At 48.0% G+C, this 23,814-nt stretch overlaps 1 protein-coding gene across 6 annotated transcripts in view; it reads left to right on the top strand.

Moving 5' to 3' along the window:
* LOC119379463 (uncharacterized protein ZK1073.1) overlaps positions 1-23,814 on the top strand; it is a gene marked incomplete at its 3' end in the record, with an annotated part of 493,970 nt that overhangs the window by 164,622 nt on the left and 305,534 nt on the right.

The following is a 23,814-nucleotide window of genomic DNA, read 5'->3' as shown; positions in this document are numbered from 1 at the left end:
GCGGGCCTTCGCCATCTCTCGTGCCCGTTATGAAAAAAAAATTGAGTCATGAGAGACAGAGAAAGGGATGAAAAAAGGAAGGCCGGGAGGTTAACCAGATATTAGCATCTGGTTTGCTACCAGCAGTGGGGTGGGGGGAAATAGGGGCAAGAAAGAGGGTCTAGAGAGAGAGAGGGTGAGGGGAAAAAAGAGGAGAAAAAAAAAACGCACGTACACACACAAGATAAAAAACAACAACACACACAGGGACGGTGTTCTGGTTACAATCGTTCACAAAGGCCGGTCGATCGCAAGAAGCGCAGTAGCGCTTGCATGGCCTTCTTCTGGGACGTTGCGTCTTGTCGATGGCGTAGAATTCTCTCCTCCGACAAAGGTCGGTCATCCAACTTGTTCATCGCGTTGGAAAGAGGTAGTCGCTGTGCACTGCAGAGTGGGCAGTCGCCCACTCTACAGTGCCCATTCTACTGAGAAAGAGTAAGAAAGAAATTGTAAAAAAAAATGGCTCAGTAAGTGAAGTGTCCACAACCAAACCTTGCGAGTATTTTGGCCCATGAGTTTACTTTCAGTGATGACACATTCTCTGTTGACTTGAGGTACGTCCGAAGATAAAGCATCGAAGCGTGTTCTAGTATGAGCAGTTCCTTGGAGGCTGTGGTTGGAAGAGGAAAAAACGGCCATGATTACTATGGTAGAAGTGTGAATGGTCCTGTGATTCATGTCTAAGAAGAGTGTATGTGAGAACACTGAATGGAAAATATAGCACGCACATTAGATTGCTTTGTTTCTGCATTAGTTTTAGTGGTGTCGTTCAGTGGACAGTGCCTAGCCAAGCCTCAATTAGAGGATGCTAAGCTAGTTAATTGTCCAACTGCATAAACCCTATGGTATATGCTAATGTAATAGGTATGGCTGTAAGCGTATAATTGTGAATTTACGAAAAGGTATGTATACACACAGTGACACTGTAAGTTCATTTGGCTCTGCCATGCATTGAATTTACGAGCATGCATTCATTGCAGCAGACTAATTTTTGCAGAAACAGGTAAAATTTATGCTGTGATCCGTGTTACAAATTTTAGTATGAAACATATTTTCTGCAAATGTGAGAACGAAGTAAACAATTTTAGAAAAAACTTGTTGGAATCCACAGGCAGTGCATCTGATCAACTGGGTAAGAAGCAAAACCTTATGACATGACAAATACCGTAGCGCATTAAAAAAAGGAAGCTATGTTCAAAATGCCAAGCAGGGCATTTTTACTCACCGGTACGCGCGACCACACGATGCATGGTTATTCCGTTTTCGTAGGTAGTCTCTGAACACTTTGCCGGCGTTGAATTTTCACGCTGGAAGCTGCGCAGCCCGTGAAGCGTCGCAGCTGGCATCATTCACAGTCTTTAGACACGTTCGCTCTGTGGCAGCGGCACGTAAAGGCTGACACACAAACTCGCACTGCCATACGAAAGCTGATTTAAAGCGGAGTTGAGTAGTGCTGACCAAAGAAAACGACCGCTGTACCATTTGAATGAAGTAAGCAAGCGAAACGCAATCGATGCCAATGGGCTGTGCCTTTCGAGTATAGCGCCTAGAATATACTGGCTGATTGGAGGGGGCTTCCTGTTGGAGAAGGTGGCAGGGCCGGTGATGCCTTTCGCCGGCGACGCTTGTCGCAAAGGGTCGCGCGTCGGTTTGGCAGGTGTGTCTTAGTGCCTCCGCAGCAGTGCTCCGTGCCTTGTGTCCCAATTTGTTTTGGTGACGTCTGCTCTGTTTTTATTGTGTTTGCGCTGTTCTTTGTGTACGCACGTGCAAATGAGAACTGCAAAGAGTAATGATGCAATGGGAGAAGCATCAGGGCAGGCAGAAAACATGCTTCGTGCCGCTGTGGCTATCGCTCAAACCCAGACAAGGTGTCAATGTTCGCCGTGCCGTCGGACGCTGCGCGACTTGCGGAGTGGGAGCGGCTCATAAGAAGAAAGGACCGCAAGCTGACTCTCACGTGTGTGGTTTGCGAAAAACATTTCGAGGATATCTACGTCCAAAGAACCTTCAGAGTTACAGTGAATGGCATCGTCAACGAGATCGCCAGGATGAGACCACGCCTGAAGCCCGACGCAGTGCCAACGGTATTTGACAACTACCCTACGCACCTCCTGCCTAAAAAGGCAGCGGAAAGGAAAGTTGGGAACATTTGTGACCAACAAGCCGCTAAACGGCAGAAGTGGGGGCCGTTACAGATGTCAGTAGTGGGTCACCAAGCACAGACTGCAGTAATATTTCAATCCCTGCGGCAAGGAACCGAAGCACCAGCTGGTTCTGTTGCCTACGTGCGGGCCGAGAACAGCAACTTTGCGTTGAAAGAATGGTTGGCGCTGTCATGCCAGAACGGGGTTCTGTGATGGCTACAGCATATTTCAGTGGGAAGCATGTGCTTACGACAACGCAAGAAGCGGAAGAATTATTCAATCAAACTGCATCGCAAGTTCTCTGTGGCCGCTGTGGCCTTAAACCTGATTCGGGAAAGTTCGCAGCATTCAGGGGACTGTATTTTTCCGAAAAGTATCGGCTTGCTGTTGGTAATGAAGGGGAGAGCTGTGCGCAGTGCAAATATTTGCGAAGAATTGTGCAAAATAAACTGCCCAGGAGAAAGCACACATCCCGCGTGAAGCTCGAAACAATCATGCCATCCCACGAATCGCAGCAGTGTCTCTTGTGCTCTGAAAAGAGCGAATACTGTGCAGCAGCAAGTGGCCTATATGAACCCCCAGAATGAGGCACTGAATGAATCAAGCAAGAATGTCAACCCTCCCCCAAAAGCAGCAGCTTGCTGTGAAGACCTTGCTGCCCGACGGCCATCTCCGAAAAGCATGTCGTATGACGAAAACTGAATGTGCCTTATCATGCGAAGCCCAAGACTGCACAAACAGGGAAACAATATTTGTTCTACCGGGGCAAACTTGCTTGCAAAAATACCTGCAGTGGTTTAAAAGTGATTTTGGAAGTTAATCCAAATATTACTTGATCGCAATCGAAATTGCCGTCAGCCATCCTTACGACACGATTTCTTGCGTCCATCGTGTCAACCTTAGCTGATTGTTTTCATCTGGCAGGTTGGGCGTGTCGTAGTGTATTAATTGCAACTTTTCCACTTCGGTTTGGTGGTGGAGCACAGAGTCGCGAAAACGATTGAGGTACGTGTGAAAAAGCTTCGTCGTTTTGTAGTGCCCAACCAGTTGAGGATTCTCTGCGGGCAATAATTTGGCACCAAGATTTCCTTCTTCCGATCGAGTGTTTTGACGAATGTGTGAAAAGGAACGAAGAACATTGTATTCGCAGCAGAAAGCGTCGTGCTATACGGAGCCGCAAGCGCAGCAGCCGCCGACGCGCGATGGTGCCATGCGGTGACTGCGGGAAGAGCGCTGTGGCACGGCCGCTGGATAAAAAGCACACGGGTACGGCCTGCCGCGTGCTCCGAAACCGGCGTGATGGGCCTAGTTTCCCGGACCACCGCCGCGGCGCCACCGGGCGGGGACGGGTTTCGCGGACGCCCGCGGGATCACATGCGCGGCGCGCTTGCGGCAGTTATGCTTGAGCGCGTGCGTCTTCATGCGACGCCCGAAATCTTCTCCTAAAATCCATCTAGCGTGTACACATCAGTTAATTACCGATATTTCTTGTAATACTTGCAGCGCTTGGGAATTTTTGTTCTTGCCTTGCCCAAGATGCAACTTCGCGCACCGATCACTTTTTGCGGAAGTAATCGCGTGGGCATATTTTTCTGGTGTCCTAGAAGACCACAACTAACCAACCTGGAGGCGCTGCACCTTTCCTAATGCATCGAAATTATTTATTTTGGCTCTGAGTATGCTGCTTCAGATTTAAACATTTCATTTCGAAAAAGTGATCTCAGAAACTGCAGCGGCCACTGTTTATTTGACACAAAATAAGATAAACTTCTTCCTTCTTCCAAACATGTTTATAGTACACATACGATACGGCATCGCATGCAGCTGCCATGAAATAATGCTTATCATAATTATTGTGTGACCATCTCATAGAAGGAGATTCGAATCACTTTGAAATTTCAGTGACTACATCTTCAATACTGACAATTGGGCGAGCTGTTACAGATTAATTAATATGAAAACGGTCAGACGGAAAGAGTGATGAAAAGTCTGAAAAACACACGAACACAACTGCTTGCATTCCTGCGGTTTTCAGTATTTCTGTCTCTTCCCGTTACGTCGTTTTCATGATCGCGTAACGAATTCAACAGTAAACATAAAATCTGGACAAAATGTGAGAAGTTAGTTTACTTATTATGAATTCAGGGTTCATCCCTGCTAGCTGCAAACGACGGCTTGTTGCAAACACCACCTTCCCGTCTTCTCTTATCTCTCGTTTTTTCTAATTCCCACCTTTCAGCCCGCGGCACCTTTGCCATCGGTTCCGGTTGTTTCCGAACGCTGTCGCGTTGCGGTGGCGTGCGTTGCCCCGCAATGCCATGTGGTACTGATGTTGGTTGCCGTGAAAAGCACGTGTATTCCTTTTATTCAGAGAGTTGGGTTGTCTGTGGTCATTAGCGGTACGGGGCACGGACTCAAACTTACCTCAGCAAAACATGCGGAGACAAAAAAGTGCAGAAAAGCGGCTGGTGGGCGACGACAAGATTTCATTTCGAACAAATATACGCGGCAGCCAACACACACATTGCGAGCGACTCACAGGGACAAAGTTGGGGTGGGTCGCTTTTGACAGCTATACGGTAAAGAAAAAAAAAAGTGGGGGAGGGGGGGGGGGCGTAAACGCTTCCTTATACTCGTCTCTGTTTTCTTCTTATTTTTAATTATTGTTTTGTTATGCCTCCAGCTTGTGAGCCCAACTTTTGGCTTCCCTGTCTACTTCCAGTCAGTGCAGGCCATAAAACCTTTCGTTTTGGTCCTTTGATGTTAACCGCTCTACAGGCACTGGCGAATCTTCGTTGCACGCCAACGTGATTGTCTTCTGGCAGTCTCCGTCATGGGCCTCCAGTGATCGGCCTTATATATACGTCAATTTGATGACATTGCCCTGCTAAGAACTGTCAAGAAATTTGCAAGCCACTTCTAATGAATATATATTTCCACAGCCTTTTCAACAAAGTTACGAGGAATGCGTCACTATATTTGTAGAATTCGCTAGTATCAAGCATCCGAAGCTGAATTACTTCTCGGCACAGTATCATGTATCAGACATCACGAAAAAGATTCAACGTATGTTTTTACATGCACTTCCTGTGTATAAAGAACATGAACGTGTATTGTCCGATGTTTCAAATAAATACTTGTCAAGTATTTTCAGAAACGTGCTGAAGAAATGTCATGGAAATCAATATGCTAAAAACACAAACGATACATTCATTACACGCACATAAATATAACAACCACTTTTTCACACATTCAGCGCCATATAATGTTGCTACGCGCATTGTGGAATGTTCTTTCAGACACAAAGCAAAAAGTTGGTCCTGAAAAAAAAATGCCAGGAGCTCGGCACGTACACGGAAATTTAAGTGGCTATTTAACCAGATTACGCGAACGGACTCAACTGAATGCATGATATGTCATGAATGCGATAGATGAGATAGAAAAAAACCGCTTAAAACAGCTGAGTGAGATTGCTGTTAACGGAGCCGCCGGCACCCGTTTCCTTTCCCCGCCCCGTCGCGCCGCAGCGGCCGCAACTGCAACTAGGGCTGACACGCGCTCTCCCATAGAAAGCCGCCCGACGCGGCAGGCCGTACCGTGCGCTTTTTCATCCAGCGGCCGTGGCTGTGGCCACGCCAAAGCACGCGCTCAGCACACCAGCCAGTATTGGCCGCGAGATCGAGCGGAGTCGCCGCCTGGCGGCTACTGGCTGAAGCGCGCCTAGTGTGTATTGCTCCCTTCGTCGTCTGCTAGCCACGTCGTGTTTGCATGTGCGCGTACGTCCTGCACGGTCTCAAATGGCGGTTTGTTCTGTTATGTTAGCGCGAGTTTAACTGCTCGTCCGTATATAGCTAAGATGGTGTACAGAAGCAAATGAGCTTGCTCGGCTGCATGCGCATTGTAATAAGATCAGTGAGTGCGACTTTCGAGAGGGCTGTGTATTGGTGTCATGCCCTTCGTTCGCCACAATCATTTCAGTGTTGGTGCCGCTTTCTGGTTCAAGCACACCCTAAAGTGCGCTTGGCATAGTCCCAAACATGAGGAACATTAAATAGTGTGTGAATGCAGCGTTTTAACGACTCGGTGGTAAACAAACACGAGGCTCATGTACTTTCGCGTTGTTGTTGCGTGTATAACTGCGGCACTCCAGTTCATGATGAGCTTTAGCTGTGCTTAAGATGTCCTTTAATTGTACGGTTGTGGTCCCACTACAGCGAAATATTTCCATCAAGTGAAGTCTGAGTCTTTGGTACTCAAACTGTACCTAAAAAAAAGAAAAGAAGAAACAGACAATGGAATGACACGGCAGTGATAAAACGGAGTTGCCGCGCGCAATTTTAACTTCGGGCGAAATTTATGCAGAACCACCCGTGTGCTTAGATTTAGGTACGTTTTGAAGTACCCAGATGTTCAAGATTAATCCCGACGGCGTGCCTTACATTTATGTCGTACAATTTCACGCAAAACCTAATCCTTTTTTTTTTACATTATCTTGAGCGTTTGTGTGGAGTTGTTATGTATTGATGGAAGGCAGCGGACATTATTAATTTGAAAAAAAAAGACACTTGTTCCATAATATAACCGGTGCTTTGTTGCATCACTGTCATGCACGTAATCAATCGATGAAAGCTCTGTGCTAAACTCTTACCTGCGTATATATGCGTATTCGCGTGAACAGCGCTATTGAACTCATTGCACAGGAATATGGGCTGGTATACAAATGAACAAGAAGTAAACACTTAAGTAGTGCAGTCATGCTACTGCACTGCGTAATGCACAAAACACAAGTGAAACACGTACAGAGAAAACAACAAAAAACGTCATATAGTGCGTAAGCGCAGACTGTCATCCAGGGCGAGCATCCCTTTCATAGGCAGATTGCGCTTCTCTCACTAGTAATAGTAAAATTGGATGTTCTTCGTGCATCGATTCAACATTGAAGAGCGTATATATTACCAGTAAGCTGCAATCTACGCATTTATTTCGCCAAGAATCGGCTCAAACCGCTCACAACGAAGCGCCGCTGTGTGCATTTGTATACGCGCCTCCGACCGCCTCTCCACACTAACGCGGCGACGGTGCTGCCGCCAATAGGTCGATCTCGAGGCCAATTGGCCTCGAGGAGTTACGGAGTCGCCCTCTGTCGGACGCGCCTTGATTGCGTGCTAGGCAGGATACCGCCCGCGCGCTCCCCATAGGTTTTGCTGTCGGCGCTCTACAAAAACACCTCGCGGAAGCCCTCCAGGGCATTTCTGTATGTACTTTCGAAATGAACTGTGTTCTTCACTGTCAAAATAATCATTTTCGACGAACTGAAAGCACAAGATAGTGTACAGTCGCTGCCTCTTTGCAGAAAACCGAGCACCCGCGTCACTCTGTCACCGCGTTGGAGACCCCTGAACAGGCTTCTTGCGTGAAAGGTAGTCACTCGCTGAGTGCAAACTGTGAAATATCTCGTTAGAGTAGACTGCCTGTATAACCAAACGGAGCATAACAGAAAGAAGCCTCAAGCCAGCGATCGCACGGGTTCGCGACGACTGGCGGTGCCTCTGCATGTATGACCGTCTGCATGTATACATGTATGTTCGTACTGATGGTTTCGCTTTTGCTACGAGCGCGTTTTGGCACCGCGCTGTGAACTTTAGGCCGCAAAATATGAGAATTTGTGAGTAAGCAAACAACTACTTTTGCGAGGACGCTATCAGAACAGTTCAAAAACAATTTCCTTACAACTGCGGCTTCGGTGCGCATGGCAATTTAGTGATCTGCCGTCCCGACGATTCAGTGTTTTTTTTTTTTCTTTTTCAGTCTAAATTCGGGTACGTTTCAACGTCATTTGACAAGTTGTCTCGCACTGCGTATTGATCGGTCTTCTCAGCGGGCAAATGCCGCTGCTTCTATTTCTTTCTTCAGCGCATTCGTTTCGTTTGGTGCTCACACAAAACGTGAGCAAATGCGACGCCTTTTTTTAATACTCCTTAATTATCGTTCCGTTTGCATTCCAGTGAACTTGCCGCTCTCTGTCTTCAAATTCATAGGCCAAAGCTTCACTACTTCGAGATTGCTGGTGGAAGCAGAACCAGTCTACGAGACCGAGCATGTAGTAGCATGCGACGCCTAAGAAAAGAAAGAAAATACATTAAGGTTTGCCGGACTTGTTCTGCAAACGTCGGCTGTGAACTAGGACCCACATGAACTTGAAATAGCGGTGAATAAAATAGAACATATTGCAGCAACCAGCAGCCGCAAAACAGGATAGTAATTCTTTGGCGTGTACCTGAGCAATTTTGGCAGCAGTGTCGTGTCTAACGCCAACAAGGTGGAATCTTTCCCACGTAAATAAATGAGGCTCCAAGAAAATACATGGGGTTGGCCGGTGGGCCGATCACGGAGGCAGTGCAAAATTTATGTAGCTTATGAAGCAAGGCATGCCTTATCAAATGGGAAGGTTGTCCGTCGGCGTCCCGCGTCGGCGGCGTCAACACGAGTGATGCAAAAAATAATGGTCACGTGATGGTGTCACCATATGACGTCATCATGACGTCACAGATCGCAAATATATGTAGCGTGATTATGACGTCACATTATGACGTATTCACACGTCATGGTCGCTTTGCATTGCCTCCGTGATCGGTCACGGAGGCCGTGCAAAACCGCGTTAGGTGCAGAACGCTTTTGGAGGGGGGCGCGGGAGGATCAGTACATCGACTGACAAGAAGAAGATGGCTTTCGCCTTCTAGTCATCTTTAACGAATGCATAAGGGACCCTGTGCGTTTTTTAATTTAACCTATCTAAACAATGACTTGCGCATCTGCAGCCGATTTTGTGGATGCTGAGCACGGGGCCGACGATCAAGAGGTCGCATTGGAGGGTTCTGAGATAACATCCCACGTGGTAAAAGGTAGCGCTTTTACCATCCTGTGGCAGATAAGCATCACTTGCCGGCGGGAAGCGCGCGCGAGCCATCGTCTCAGTGCGCGCTGTCTGCTACTCACCGGACATCGCAGGCCCGACGCAGTAACAAAAGTCTTCGTCGCGGAAGTGCTTGTTGCACGCAAGACTCGTAGCGGATGGCTACTTGCCGGTTCTTAGCTTTACAACCCATGCTTCACGCTGTTTCTTGTCCCGCGGTTACCAGTGCAGGCTGACACTGGGCTCCGTTGCGTAAACGCGGCACTGCGGCACCGAGCGGTAGAGCCCCATGTTCGTCGCCTTCGGAGGCAGCCATTCTATTACAATGGTTTCAATTGAGTAGAAAATGAGAGAAAACTTCCGAATTTGAACAGACCGCAGCGCATGTGGGACTTGAAACTCGTTTTCAAAGCACGCGGGAGTGCGCCACAAGCAGCCGACGCGGCCGCTGAGACCACGTGATCCTGCCAAGCACGTCACGCCGACGGTGGCGCCGGCGTTTCCAGTGGTGGGCCTCGAGGACAATATTCTAGGCACCATATTTCGAGCGTCAGTGCACTCTCAAAACTTGGCCTCAAACAATCAAGCTCTTGCATTAATACTGGAAGTAACACAAAAATCAATCCCTACTTACTATATGAAAACTTACACGGTAACTAATCTTCTAACAATCTTTTGATACATTTTGAACTAAAATTTTTGGCCACGCTGAGCGCCACAGGGGAAATGCCAACTAATTTAGACGACCGCTAAGGGAGGAGTCAGAAGCTCCACTATGCGTGCACCTCGATGGAACACGCCGCGGTTGGCATTTTCGCTCTCTGCGGCGATCGCCGGAACTTGAGACTTTCCGGGGCCTGGCTTTAGCGCGCCCGTCTAGAGCGGCAACAGAAACTTTGTAACAAAATGGCTAGGTGGGCTAGTTGGAGCGCTTGTGGTTTGTGTTTCTTCTGGTCCTGCGTCATTTTGCGCGCTCAAAGTTTTTTAATAACAGAAACTTGTTTCCAATCGACGCCGCCGGGCTGAAATGACTGACAAAGATGGGGCCAACGACGCCCCCCAGGATCATTAGTATCGCGAAACTGAAAACGCCCGTCGGCGAGTTGGTTACAACACAGACGACTGCATCCCGGGAGCTTCGGGAACGGGGTTGGTCGGGAAACCGTTGGTGTGCCCCCCGTGCGGCGTGTCTGTAGTTCGCATCTGTGGCTCCGCTGCGAAGTCTATTGAGCAGAGGTGCGTCCACTTGGTTTCGCCGTCGTTTTGCAGTAAAACTGATCGCGTCTCGGCGAGACGAGTGCAAAATCAATGCACTGTCTCGGGACGCTACATCTGGGCAGGCCTGAGGGTAAGCGACGCTTAGCTAAAAGTGTCTGTTGCCACGCCTTACCTTCGTGTACATATTAAAGACGATAGTCTTTCTTGGGGAACTTAAACGCATTTTGGTCTGTCTGTCTGTCTGTCTGTCTGTCTGTCTGTCTGTCTGTCTGTCTGTCTGTCTGTCTGTCTGTTTGTCTGTCTGTCACCCGATTCAGCCACCCGGCCAAAGTTGAACCACTTGCTTACCGCCCACCCATCTTGAACTGGTACGGCTGTTCATACTTGTGAACGTTGTCGATCAAAGAGTAAATATTACGCATATCGGAGGCGCAACATCACTAGGTAAGTATTAGGTGGTGTGCTCCTTTAATAGAAAATACATAGATACATAATTCTAACGACCCTAGTTTCTTAAGCTGCGGCTGCGGCTGCGCTGAAAATGCCATGCTATGCGCGCCGAAGAATGCCCTCTGCCACGGAGGAAGGAAACCCTATGCACAAGTTCATGTTTTCCGATGTATTGCCAGATTTATACGGCATTTGCAGCGGAGCACGCAGATAGGCGGCCAATTCTTTATTTATTTATTTATTTATTTATTTATTTATTTATTTATTTATTTATTTATTTATTTATTTATTTATTGAAAATACCTCAAGGACGCAGGGTTTTACAACAGGGGTAATATGTCGCTTTACCCGCGGCAGTGGCCAGTATACCGTCTCAAGAGGCAACTCATAACGTTTCTAGGGAAATGGTTATGTCAAGAGAGAACTTTTTAAATAGACCCTTTCGAAAAGTAAGGGCCATGTGGTGCAGTTTTCTTTGACAGAGTGATGGTGCACCGTGGTGCACCATCACTCTGCCATTCCGCAATTCTCCCCAGTATTGCCATTCCACTTTGCTTTCGTCGTCAGTTTTCGTCGCCGCCAGTGGATTCAAAAGTCCGTTTGTCATATTCGGTGTAGACTGGTGATGCCACAGCTTAGCTTGTTGCAGCGTGCCCTTCTGCGGAAACAAGGTGCATAAGGCTTACGTGTTCACGTGCGTGTGCTTCCAGTGCTTCCTCGAACTGCGACCCTGATGAATGTAAACGACGTGCTTCCAAGTTGTATTTTGCCAAGTCTCGTTGCTTGGACGTGTAAGAGCGGTAGGTGCACTGGCATACGCTGGCGACAGCCGGCCATGCACATTGTTATCTCTATTTTTGGACGCCCTCGAAAAACAAGGACACAGAACCACAAACTAAAGCGCAAGTGAAGTTTATTTGAGCATCCCGCCTACATTTATGCATGCGAGCCTCAACCGAGTCAAGGAACAACATTTCCTTTCGGGACAAAGCAGCCGACACACGTGGCCCCTTTGATTATGGCTTGTGCCTCTATTATCCATCCTGGCTGACTATGCGGCAGTGTGAAAATACTGGTGAGCATTCATTGCAGTGTATGGATAAGTGCCCGTCCCTGTACCGTTCTGCCTTTGGCGGTCGTTTGCCCATCTGCCAGTTTGACCGATGCACCACACGTCAACGGCAAGCTGTAGACCACCTTTTTTGCGCTGACTACGAAAGGGTTCTCATGCTGTTTATGGCATCCTCTCGGCTTCACTCGTAACGGTTCTGTGAGCTTGCACAACTTTTGTAGCTTTTACGGTGCGCAAAAAAATCACCTCGACACCGACTTGGCCAGCCACTTTCTTCAGCCCGTGCGATATTTTGTGAATGTATGGGATGAGGTCCTGCTCGTGACGTTCTCCGCGGCACTAACCGGGCTTTTGCACGGTACCTGCTACCGAAACGAGGTGGGTAGCCTGCCGAGGTTAGAGCAGGCTGGTCTCTGCCGCATCACCGCAGGACTTCCGAACTGCATTTGGAAAACAAAGGCTCACTATGGCTCGCTGTACTAACTTCGAGTGCGACTAACTGAACGGCAGGAATGGTTTGTTAGCTGGAGGATGATATGCCCAACAGGTGCTGTTGTCATGAATGTTTAGTTGGAGGTCAAGGAACTGCAAAGTGTTGTCAACCGCTGACTCATGGGTTACTACCAGTGTTGTATGCGTTACCGAAAGAAACTAAATACGTTACTCGTTACGCTAACAAAAAAGGAACGCATTACTGCCCTGCGTTACTTACAAGAAAAGGTAACGCGTTACCGTTACCGAAAAAAAGTAACGCACGTTGCTTCTGCCGTAGGGTACGCATTTGGGCTGGTTGGTTGGTTCACATCCCGGCCGCGGCCGCTGCATTTTCGATGGAGGCGAAAATGTTTGCGGCTCGTGTATTTAGGTGCACGTTAAAGAACACCAGGTGGTCGAAATTTCCGGAGCCCTCCACTACGGCGTCCCGCATAATCATATGGTGGTTTTGGGACGTTAAACCTCAGATATTATTATTACATCAATTTCTCTGTGGCATGGTGCATTGTCGTGCAACAAGAACCCATCACGCGAATGAACAATGACCGGCCGGACCCGATCGAACACTAGGTCCCGGTCACCATTCCCGATTTTGATGAAATTTACTGTACGCCTAGGCATTAGACCCTGAACAATGGTCTCGAAGTTAGTTTCGCAAAAAACAATTTTGCGACTGAAAAAAAAAACATATATATAAATGTTTGCTACAAAAAACACTTTTCCGCCGATTTCGCGATTTCTGAATTTTGAGCGCACCTAGGGAAAGAACGGTGCACTTGGTCACAATATTCGTTCCCCTGAAAGAGCAAGTGAAATACAATATTATGAGCCCGTTATTTTCTTTGCTTGTCGAAGCACTTTGCAAAAAAAATTGGACCATGTCCCCGAAGGGAACCCTGTTGGGAAGCGAAGCAGCAGCGTTGCGCACGAGTGGCGTCACGGGTTGAACGGCGCTAACGCGGGTGCTGCGGTGAGCGCTGGAAGATTCGTTTCAAGCGAAACTCGTTGTAGCGTTTACTGGTGTAAACGTTTGTTTGAAACGCAGACACGGGAAGCGAGCGGGCGTTGGAGCCGGCAGCTGCGGGCGCTCCGGCGGGTGAGGGAGAGAGTGACGTACGCGCGCACCTGCGAGGGAAGCGTGCGAGGGGAGCGTGACGTCGACGTCCAGCTGCGGCGTGACCTACTTGGCTCCGCTCCAACACCTGCGCCGAGGGAAGCGCGTTGCCTCGCGTTTGTGCGGACGGAGGGACAGCGTTACACAGGCTAGTCAAAGAGCTGCTTCGCATCAAAAACATGGCTGATCCCTCTGTCATCGGGATCGGTATAACACGGAAGTGAAACGTGTCTTCACAGACGTAGTTGAGCATTTGTTGCGCATTCTTTCGCCCCAAGGGCGAAGGAATGAATGCTACAGCAACAAATTGTAATGTCACGCGATGAACGGCAAGCAGCTCGAAACTTGCAACGCACTGCTCAAGCAGAAAAGACGCACGGAACGAACATACGCAGGATGAGAGCAAACTAACTGTCACATTTGTAACTTATTTCTGCGTGAGCACCGTGCTCCTTTTCCAAAAGCGGCCGCTGCAGTGAGCCAAGTGACCTTCGTGCTCTCAACGTGAGACGCACAAACCACCGCGATCACGAGATAAGCGCACGCACAAGCGACCACTCCCTGTAGACGCAGGCGCTCGTCGCAACGGCGACGACCTTTGAAGCGCGCTCTTCGAGCCCCTCGCGCCATCTCGTTAGTGATAACGAAAACGCGCTGTAACACAAATCTCTGAGTGACAGCCACCGGCATATGGTGTATTGGCCTCTAGGGACAACACAGGAAAGACCGGCGCTGCTATCGCTATGACGTGGTAAACGCCATCACGTGACTCTCCTTTGCCGCCGAAAGCTTTGCCAACGCTGCCCGCTGCATCTCATGCCCGAGGTTGAAGCTTTGTTTTTTTCTTCAGCATGGTCTATTGCTCTGTGCCGCAGTGCCGAACCTATTCGACCCTAGCCCGGTGCGAGTTCCTACGCATATCCCAAAACCAAGAAGCAGCGAGATGCGTGGTTGATAAAGCTTAGAATGGGGAAGCAACCCAGCATCCATTATCGCGTGTGTAGCAAGCACTTTCGCGAAGATTTTGTGTACTGCGTTGGAGCTAAAATCTTCGGTAAGTACTACGTGAGACTTTCCGTGACTGTACACATAGGAATTTACGACGTTTATTCACGCGGGCCGGAAAAGACGGTGCCTGGTTTCCGAAGCAGTACCATCGCAAAACCTTCCTGTCCGGCCCTTGGACCATCCAAAACACACCAAGCGTCGCCGGAAGGCGCTTGGAACCAGGACGGCGAGAGTGACTTTGTCTCGATGTTCTTTTACGCTGCATATTCGGACGTGGTCGGCCTCATAGACTGCCCCTCCTTCCGTTAGCAGCCGCGATGTGCTGAACTGCGGGTCAACGAACTCGTTGATGCCAGAGACCGGCAGAGTCACTGAAAACGAGACACGGTAATTGTAATTAGTAGTCGAACAAGCAATTCACACGTGCTGGCATGATATCACATCAGTCAATGTACCCCTCGCAGAGAAGCACACGAAGCGGAAGCGTGGATAAAGGAGACAAAAATATATGGGGTTGAACTTCCTTTTATTAAAATATATCTGTTATAAATCATCGTTCGGCAATAGTTCTGGCTAAAGGGGTAAGCCGCACTCACCACGAGCGTTGTGGACATTACCGATATTGCGGCAAAATAACTTATGGCTACCTTTACGAAAGATCTCGCGAGCGTAATAACCAAAGCCGAAGCATAGTTTGCATTCAGCCGTTTGATTACGCGCTGAAAACTAGGGAAAGGCGTTGCCGTGAATTGTGCGCGGCAGTCCGCGCCGATCGAAACGGTACCTCTCGGCCGCGCAACTTCCACGCAAAAGCAAGAGATAGGTGCGCGATGTCGCACTTGCCTCAGTAAACATAAATGCACGCGAGATGCGAGGACGCTTCGAGTTACAGATTATTCGGTAAATTACAAAACTCACGTTTTACAAGAGTGGCCTCTTCACGTTCGGTGTCCATGGCTCCGCGCGCACTCGCTCCGTCGAGAGTGCACGACGCGACGATGACAGCGCGTTGGCTCACGAAAAACCTTTGCTGGCAAACGCTGATTGCTTCACAGCTAATACAAGTGCATTCAACGCTTGCAAAACGAGAAAAGCCGTGGCTGAACACTGGCGACGTCGAACACTCCGCGCACTCGGTACCACGTGATGCCGTTTTATACGTCACAGAGCGATTCCGGCAGACGGCGCCACGGTATGTCCTCGCCGCCAATATAAATAGCTCGCCGTTAGCATTGCGAAGAACGTGCCGTCCGTGGCCGAATCGTTTCGCGCTGCGGAGCCAGGGGTCGTAAGTTCGATTCCCGGTGACGGAACTCTTTCTTCTGTTTTTTTTTCTTTGCCCACTGTTAGTATTTATATTTTACAACGTCATATCCGTGACGGAAATACATCAGTGGAGCCGTGGTGGACCCCGCCATAAAACACTTTCGTGTTAAAAATCACACACATGGTAAATAGCACAAATTACCTGTAGTTCAGGAATTTATTGCTGCGGGAATTTATTGCAGGAATTTTTCGTTTTGAAACGTCACTGACCCGAAGCCATCGATGCACTCCTTGACACAACTGCTGCTTAGCGTGCGGCAACGAATAATAAAGATCCTTAACATCCACTGACCATCCACTGACCGTTACCAGCAGAAAGGAAAATCTGGCGGTCATCCCATACATTCATGAAATATCACATGGCCTGAAGAAAGTGCCTGGCCAAGCCGGAGTCAAGGTGATTTTTTCCGCACTAGAAAAGCTACAAAAGCTGTGCAAGCTCACAGAACCGTTACGAGTGAAACCGAGAGGATGCCACAAAAAGCGCCAATACCCTTTTGTAGCCTGCGCAGAAAAGGTGGTCTACAGCTTGCCGTTCCCTGCCACGGTGGTCTAGTGCTTATGCCGCTCGACTGCTGACCCGAAGATCGTGGGATCGAATCCCGGTCGCAGCGGCTGCATTTTCGATGGAGGCGGAAATGCTTGAGTCCCGTGTGCTTACATTTAGGTGCACGTTTAAGAACCCCGGATGGTTGAAATTTCCGGAGCCCTCCACTACGGCGTCCCTCATAATCATATCTTTGGTTTGGGACGTTAAACCCCAGATATTATTATATTACAACTTGCCGTTGACGTGTGGTGCGAAATGTATAAACGACCGCCCAAGAGAAGAACATAGAGAAAACGTTGCAGGGATGGGCACTTATCGATAGACGGCAATGGCTGTGGTTGCTCACCGGTATTTTCAAATTGCCGCATAGTCAGCCAGGAGAGGGATAATAGAGAGGCACAAGCTACAATCAAAGAAGGGGCCACGTGTGTCGGCTCCTTTGTCCCAAAAGGAAATGTTCCTTGACTCGATGGTGCGATAGCATACGTCGCTTGGTTGAAGTTCGCATGTATAAATGTAGGCGGGATGCTCAAATGAACTTCACTTGTTCACTGAACTCAAATGAACTTCACATCACAAGGCAGCAGTAGAGAACAATGTGCTTAACAAGCATGGTTAGGGGAAGCATACAGACAGACAGATCTGGTGCTCGTCCTTCCGCGCTGCCTTGTCTAGCCATCCAACCAGACTGACAAGCCAGTCCAAGTTAACAAGCAGCAGATGCTTAATGCGCACTACTACCAAATACAAACCTGCATTCCGGTATGTGCCAATTATTAAATTGTTCGGTTATCTGCTTTTCATTGTCGATGCCATAGAAATGAACATGTCGACGAATGGCATTAGAGCAACCTGAAATGCTTTTTCTTGTCTTTGTGGAGGTTGTCAGGAATTGGTAGGTAACATTTCTAAGATACCCGCACTCTCCCTTTGGAGAGGATTGATAGACAACGGATCCAACCCGCGTGCACGTAAGTGGTTCGACTGTGACCGGCGATAGGTCTACGCCTGATCGAACGCGGGCTAGTGGCAAGAGCCGGGAGACAGAGTACATACAAATGTCCAATTTAATACAACACTCTAAAAGCACGCGCGACAAACAAGGATACGCAGACTACGTGCGACAAGCCTCGCTGCCTTTACGCGACGCACAACGCGCACCACTTGGTGACTAACCCCCCAAAATACTCAGACCCATGGGCGTCCGGAGGGAGGTGCAAGGGGGGGCAGCTGCCCCCCCTTGGAATTTCGGATAATATTTTTCTATGCAGTTGCGATAAGCTACACAGCTTGATTATAGTACACTCAGGCCCTGGCCTTCAGGTTTGCCATTCAATTTCGCGCGTTAGAAACTACTGACTAATCTTGCCTGTCATGTCACGGCAGTTAAAGAAAGGCTGCCAGTGCTGAATGCCCCCCCCCCCTGCATATGCACCCCCCTGCAAAAAGTTCTGCGGACGCCCTTGCTCAGACCTACCCACCCCGCTCAAAAAATACACACGACATTATGCATACGAACACTGCGCTAACATGCAAACAACAAAAACAACTTGAATAAACAAACAATCGATGTGACACGATTAAGAAAGTCTCGACGTGAGAGGAGAGCCGTAGCACGCGGCGTTTATCTGGTGTGGCTGCCTCGTCGAAGGTCCGAGCTGGTGGGCCCCGGGCTGCTGCTTCTCTGTCTTACGCCGCTGGTTGAGCCGGTACTGAAGTTACACGCCGCTGCCTAAGATTGCCCCAACTTGAGCCGCGGGTTCGACTACGAAGTTGGGCTGCCTGACCTCTAACACCACGTCCACCGTCCAACGAACTCTGTCCGAACCCGCGGGAATTTCACCCCTTCCACTTCCCACGTCATGTGCCTGTCGTCAATCACGGAACCGGTCTTCTGGTACACGAAACAGCGGTAGTTTATTCCCTCACCAGGGGCCGCTCTGTGATGGGGACCAGTTCACTCGACCACCGTTGAGCCCGGTGCGCGCGTTTTGTGACAGGGGTTTCGTTTTGTTTCTCTTTTTTTTGGTTTCACACGTGGCTCTACTTTTAAGACAATGATTGTGGCAATAAGAGATGAAGGCAGAAGCTAGAGCGTAACATATCACACTAAAGTATGCTCAAAACTGTTTTACGTACGCCGACGTTTATTCAGCTATGCCTCTGGCGTAAAGGGCCTCAGAGATGAAGTGCCCAATGTGTTCGATTTGTCGAAACCACGGCGAAATCCTCCTAAACAGCGCCATGTACAGTACGGTCCACTCTTAGAAGGAACACGCGAGTGAGTGGCCAGCGGAGGGTGCCTCGATGGCAGCGTTCGTGCAAGCCTGCAAGGAACGGTTTACGAAGGAACGCTGGCATTGAGGCGTCCTAGGCCAGCGGTCCGCGGCGCGCTAACTGCTGGCAACATTTGTAAATGCAGCATATTCGTGAGGGTGGTGCGCGCCCCGCGTCGCCTGCTACTTCTCTGCTGAAACGCTCGGCGTGCGCTAGCGAGCACTGACCCTTCCTGCTTTTCATTTTCGCAGTGTGAAGCAGCTGGTACAAACTTTGTCTTCCCTTGTTTAGTAGGCACATATTTTATGGTCGCTTCATCGGGCGTCAACTGCCTAGCCTGTTATCAAAGTTGGCCAGCTTCTGCGACCAGTATGTGAAAAATATGACTGTCTTATCGGTGAGCATTCACAGAAAGTTGCGGAGGCTCTTAGTCCTCCTTTCCTCGCACAGGCGGTACTTTTTTTTATTTAGCACAGCTTTGACGAGTGCCAGCACAACAGCTTTACATCGCTCCAAGGCCTAATGATTAGTTTATTCACCATATAACCTCTGTCGCGAAAATGTAATCAATGAGCTTTTCACTCAAAGTTTGCCTTCATTTGCTGTTCAATGCACGCTTTACTTCATTGTGCGCATGTGTTCTTCTAACAGAATAATTTTCATAAAAATTCGGCAGATCCCACGCATTGTGAGAATCGATGTAATGCGAAGCAGCCAGCAAAGAGCTGCATACATCGCCTTGTTTGTCTTTGAGCCAAATGAAATCATTCATGCCATGGCATCTAGTCCACCATATATCGCATGTTTGCCATGCACGCATGCATGCACAATCTAGTGTACACAATGCCAATAAAACGCATATTCTGGTATATAAATGCATGACCTGTCGCTTATGTTCATCACGCACTCGTGTCATGCCATACCAACTTCGGTATATATCACGTTAACAAAGCGGCCGGAAGCGCACCATGACAGTGGCATGTAAATCATACCGTACATGACATGCATAACATGATTCGCATGTTGAGACCTCTCATTTATGTTCGTCATACAGTCACATCGCGCAATACCAATTTTGGTGTATATCAAAGGAGCGAAATGGCCGCGAGTGCACCATGAGTAGAGCATGTAAATCATGCCATACATGACATGCATATTATAGTTTTTCATGTTACCACCTGTCACTAATGTTCTTCATACAGTCACATCGCGCAATACCAGTTTTGGTGTACATCAAGCTACCGAAACGGCCGCGAATGCACCATGAGCGTGACATGTAAGTCATGACATACATGGCATGCATGTCATAGTTTTCATGTTACCACCTGTTATTCATGTTCTTCATACAGTCATATCGCGCAATACCAATTTTGGTGCATATCAATCTAGCGAAACGGCCGGGAATGCACCATGAGCGCGGCATGTAAAGCATGACATACATAACCTGCATGTCATGATTTCCATGTTACCACCTCTCATTTACGTTCGTCATGCAGTCGCGTCGCGCAATACCAATTTTGGTGTATGTCAAGCAAGCAAAACGGCACGAGTGCGTCATGAGCATGACATGTAAATCTTGTCGTGAATGTCATGCATGTCATGATTTTCATGTTACCACGTCTCATTTACCTTCGTCATACAGTCGCTTCGCGCAATACCAATTTTGGTTACATCAAGCTAGCGAAGCGGCCGCGAATGCATCATGAGCGTGGCAATTAAATCATTACATACATGACATGCATGTCATGGTTTTCATCTTACCAACTGTTATTCATGTTCTTCATACAGTCACATCGCGCAATACCAATTTTGGTGTATATCAATCTAGTGAAACGGCCGCTAGCGCATTATGAGCGTGGCATGTAAATCAGGTCGTACACGACTTGCATGTCATGATTATCATGTTACCACATCTCACGTTCTTCATACAGTCGTGTCGCGTAACACCAGTTTTGGTGTATATCACGCAAGCGAAACGGACGCGAATGCACCACGAGCGTGGCATGTAAATCATGACATACATGTCATGGATGTCATGGTTTTCATGCTACCACCTGTTATTCATGTTCTTCATAAAGTCACATCGCACAATACCAATTTTGGTGTATATCAATCTAGCGAAACAGCCGCGAGTGCTCCATGAGCGTGGCATGTAAATCATGTCATACATGACATGCAAATCATGATTTTCATGTTACCACGTGTCAGTTATGTTCGTCATACCAGTTTTCGTATGTATCCCTTCATTTAAACGGCCGCGAGCGCCCCGAAACCATGCCATGTAAATCGTGCTGCACATGACATGCGCGTCATGATTTGCATGTTAGGACATGATCATTATGTTCGTCATGAACTGTTGTCACGCCGTACCAATTTTGGTATATATGAAATTAACGGAACGGCCGCAAGAGCCCAAAGGCCGTGGAATGTAAATCATGCTCTTCATGACATGCGTGTCATGATTTTCATGATATGACCTGTCATGTTCGTGATAAGGCCATGTTATGACACACCAATTTTGGTATACATCCGATTAACGGAACGGCCAGGGAGCCCAAAGGCCGTGGAATGTAAATCATGCTGTTAATGACATGCGTCTCATGATTTTCATGATATGACCTGTCGTTTATGTTCGTAATAAGGCCATGTTATGACACACCAATTTTGGTATACATCCGATTAACGAAACGGCCAGCAGAGCACAAAGTCTTAGGCGGCTAGATAGATAGATACGCTCAAAGTCGCAGAAGTTCGCTAAGAAATGCTTCGGATTTAAAACATGTTCAACTGATATCGCAAATATCCGATTTAAGGAGATTTTGCAGATATTGCTTCAACGAACAAGAACCGCGTCATGTGAAAGCTGGCGAAAGAGTGCAGCAATAAATAAAATCATGTAGATATATTTTTTTCTGTTCTCTGAAAAGAAAGAGGAGAAGAATTATAAGGTATCAAGCTAGTACTTTTTTCTGCTACCACGGAACTAGAAATTGCTGAACAGGCAGCAAACAAGCCGGAAAAAATTGTGTTGGGAAGCAGTTCTTTGTTGAACGCTTTAAGCGCAGGGACAAATACATGCGCTTGTATATAGGCTTGTCATCGTACACAGTCTTTAAAAAAGTTCTGACTCTTTTAAACCCTGGCACAACTGAAGATGATATAAGGTCATGGTCTATTGTAAGGCCAAGAAGCCTTACAATAGAAAATAAATTTCTCCTATTCTTCACGAGGCTTGCACCTTTTGAAAAAGACCTTGCAGATAGGTTTTTTCGTGTCGACTGAAACAGTGTCAAATATATGCGACAGGTGGACAAACTACACCTTCATTCATTTTGGACATCTTGCCTTGTGCTTTTTGATGGACTGAAGAAATGCCGCTGGCATTCAGGAAGAAATATTCTTCTGCCCGCGTCATCTTGGATGCGACCGAGATCAAGTGCCAAACAGCAGGTTCGCATGCACTCCAGCTTTTTCATCGTGCAAATCGACAACTACTTTTAAATTGCTCATTGCCGTTTCTCCCGATGGAGCCTTTGTGTCACACCTTTTGCGGGATCTACCGTATCAAGGAATGCGTGTGCCGTAATTTGGATTTTGAAGCTCAGTTTTAATGAAGGGGATGTGATGGCCGAGTAGGGCTTCAGGATCCAAGATATGCTAAATGACATCAAAATTCAGCTAAATGCACCGCCTTTTTTTACAAGAGACCAGTTCACAGACGCATAAGTCAAGGAAACACAAGACATTGCCTCCCTCCGAATCATAGCTCAGCATACTCACTCATGAGTACGCTCACTCACACTCACTCACATTCATTTGAACGTTGTGAGTGTAAGTATGAGTGAATGACGAGGGGTGTGAGTAGAGGTGAGTATGAACGTGAGTGAGTACTCATGAGTGTGAGTCGAAGTGAGTATGAACGAGAGTTAGTACTCATGAGTGCGAGTAGAAATGAGTATGAAGGTGAGCGAGTACTCATGAGCGTGAGTAGACCTGAGTATGAATGCGAGTATCGACGAGTGTGAGTGGACGTGAGTGAGCGTGAGTTGAATGTAAATGAGTATTGACGAGTGTGAGTAGACGTGAGTGTGAATGTGAGTATCGACGACTGCGAGTGGAAATGAAAATGAACGTGAGTGAGTACCTATGAGCGTGAGTTTAAGTGAGCATGAAAGCGGATGAGTATCAATGAGGGTGAGTGGAGTGAGTGAGTGAGTGAGTATCGATGAGGGAGAGACAGAAGGACTATAGAAAAGGTAGGGAGGTTGACTAGACTATACGTCCAGTTTGCTACCCTACACATGGGGAGGGTATCGATGAGTGTAAATAGAATAGTATGAACGTGAGCCAGCGCCGATGAATGTGAGTAGACGTGAGTATGAATTTCAGGGAGTGCCAATGAGTGTGAGCGGGCATGAGTATGAACTTGAGTGAGTGCCGCTGAATGTGAGTATCGACGACTGCGAGTGGAAATGGAAATGAACGTGCGTGAGCCCCGATGAGTGTGAATATAAAAGTGAGTGGTTTGGATTTAAAGCCACTCTTTATGCAACACACCGTAACTAAAACACGCCTATGGCACGAGCGTTTTGCTTTTAAGAATTTCTGAAATAAAACAAATTTTAACGAAAAAGAAGGCGGGAACCTCGTTTTGTAATAGTCGCACGCTATGCGCGAACGAAAGCACTCCTGAAAAATCAGAAACTGCTCCCGAAATAAGCCCGGCTTTGCGTGGCATATCCGGCGCCCAAGCGTTCCCATCGGCAGTCATGGCTACCCCGTGAGGGGTTATTTACCGCGTGTTTTACAAACGTAATCTGTCCTTGAAGACTCAGATAAACACATGCGAGTGCGAGCGCCCGAACGACACCGAACGCGCGCGGACGCCGTCGGCCTTGAGATCAGACATATCATATGGTATAGAATAACCGTGCATAGCACCCACAGAGCCACGTACGCTCATTCTGTTCTATTGTAACGCAAAACGTCACTGCAGATGCAGGCAAACCCCGAAAACAGCTACCAGAAACGAGACTAAAAGCGTGCACAGCGGTGGCCTCGGCAACGCGCGCCGTTGGTATTGTGATATGTAGAGCTGTTGACCTCCCCGACGAGTCGCGTCGAATTTTACCGAATGTCGTGTACGCGCTCGAAGGGCCGTGCTCAATCTGTGCCTCAAACTATTGTATTTAGTAAAGAAAATCCATT

Source organism: Rhipicephalus sanguineus, chromosome 1 (genome assembly GCF_013339695.2).
Source record: "Rhipicephalus sanguineus isolate Rsan-2018 chromosome 1, BIME_Rsan_1.4, whole genome shotgun sequence".
In the NCBI taxonomy this organism is placed as follows: Eukaryota; Metazoa; Arthropoda; class Arachnida; order Ixodida; family Ixodidae; genus Rhipicephalus; species Rhipicephalus sanguineus.
Note: the sequence above shows the minus strand (reverse complement) of the source record. Positions and strands in the feature narration are given on the sequence as shown.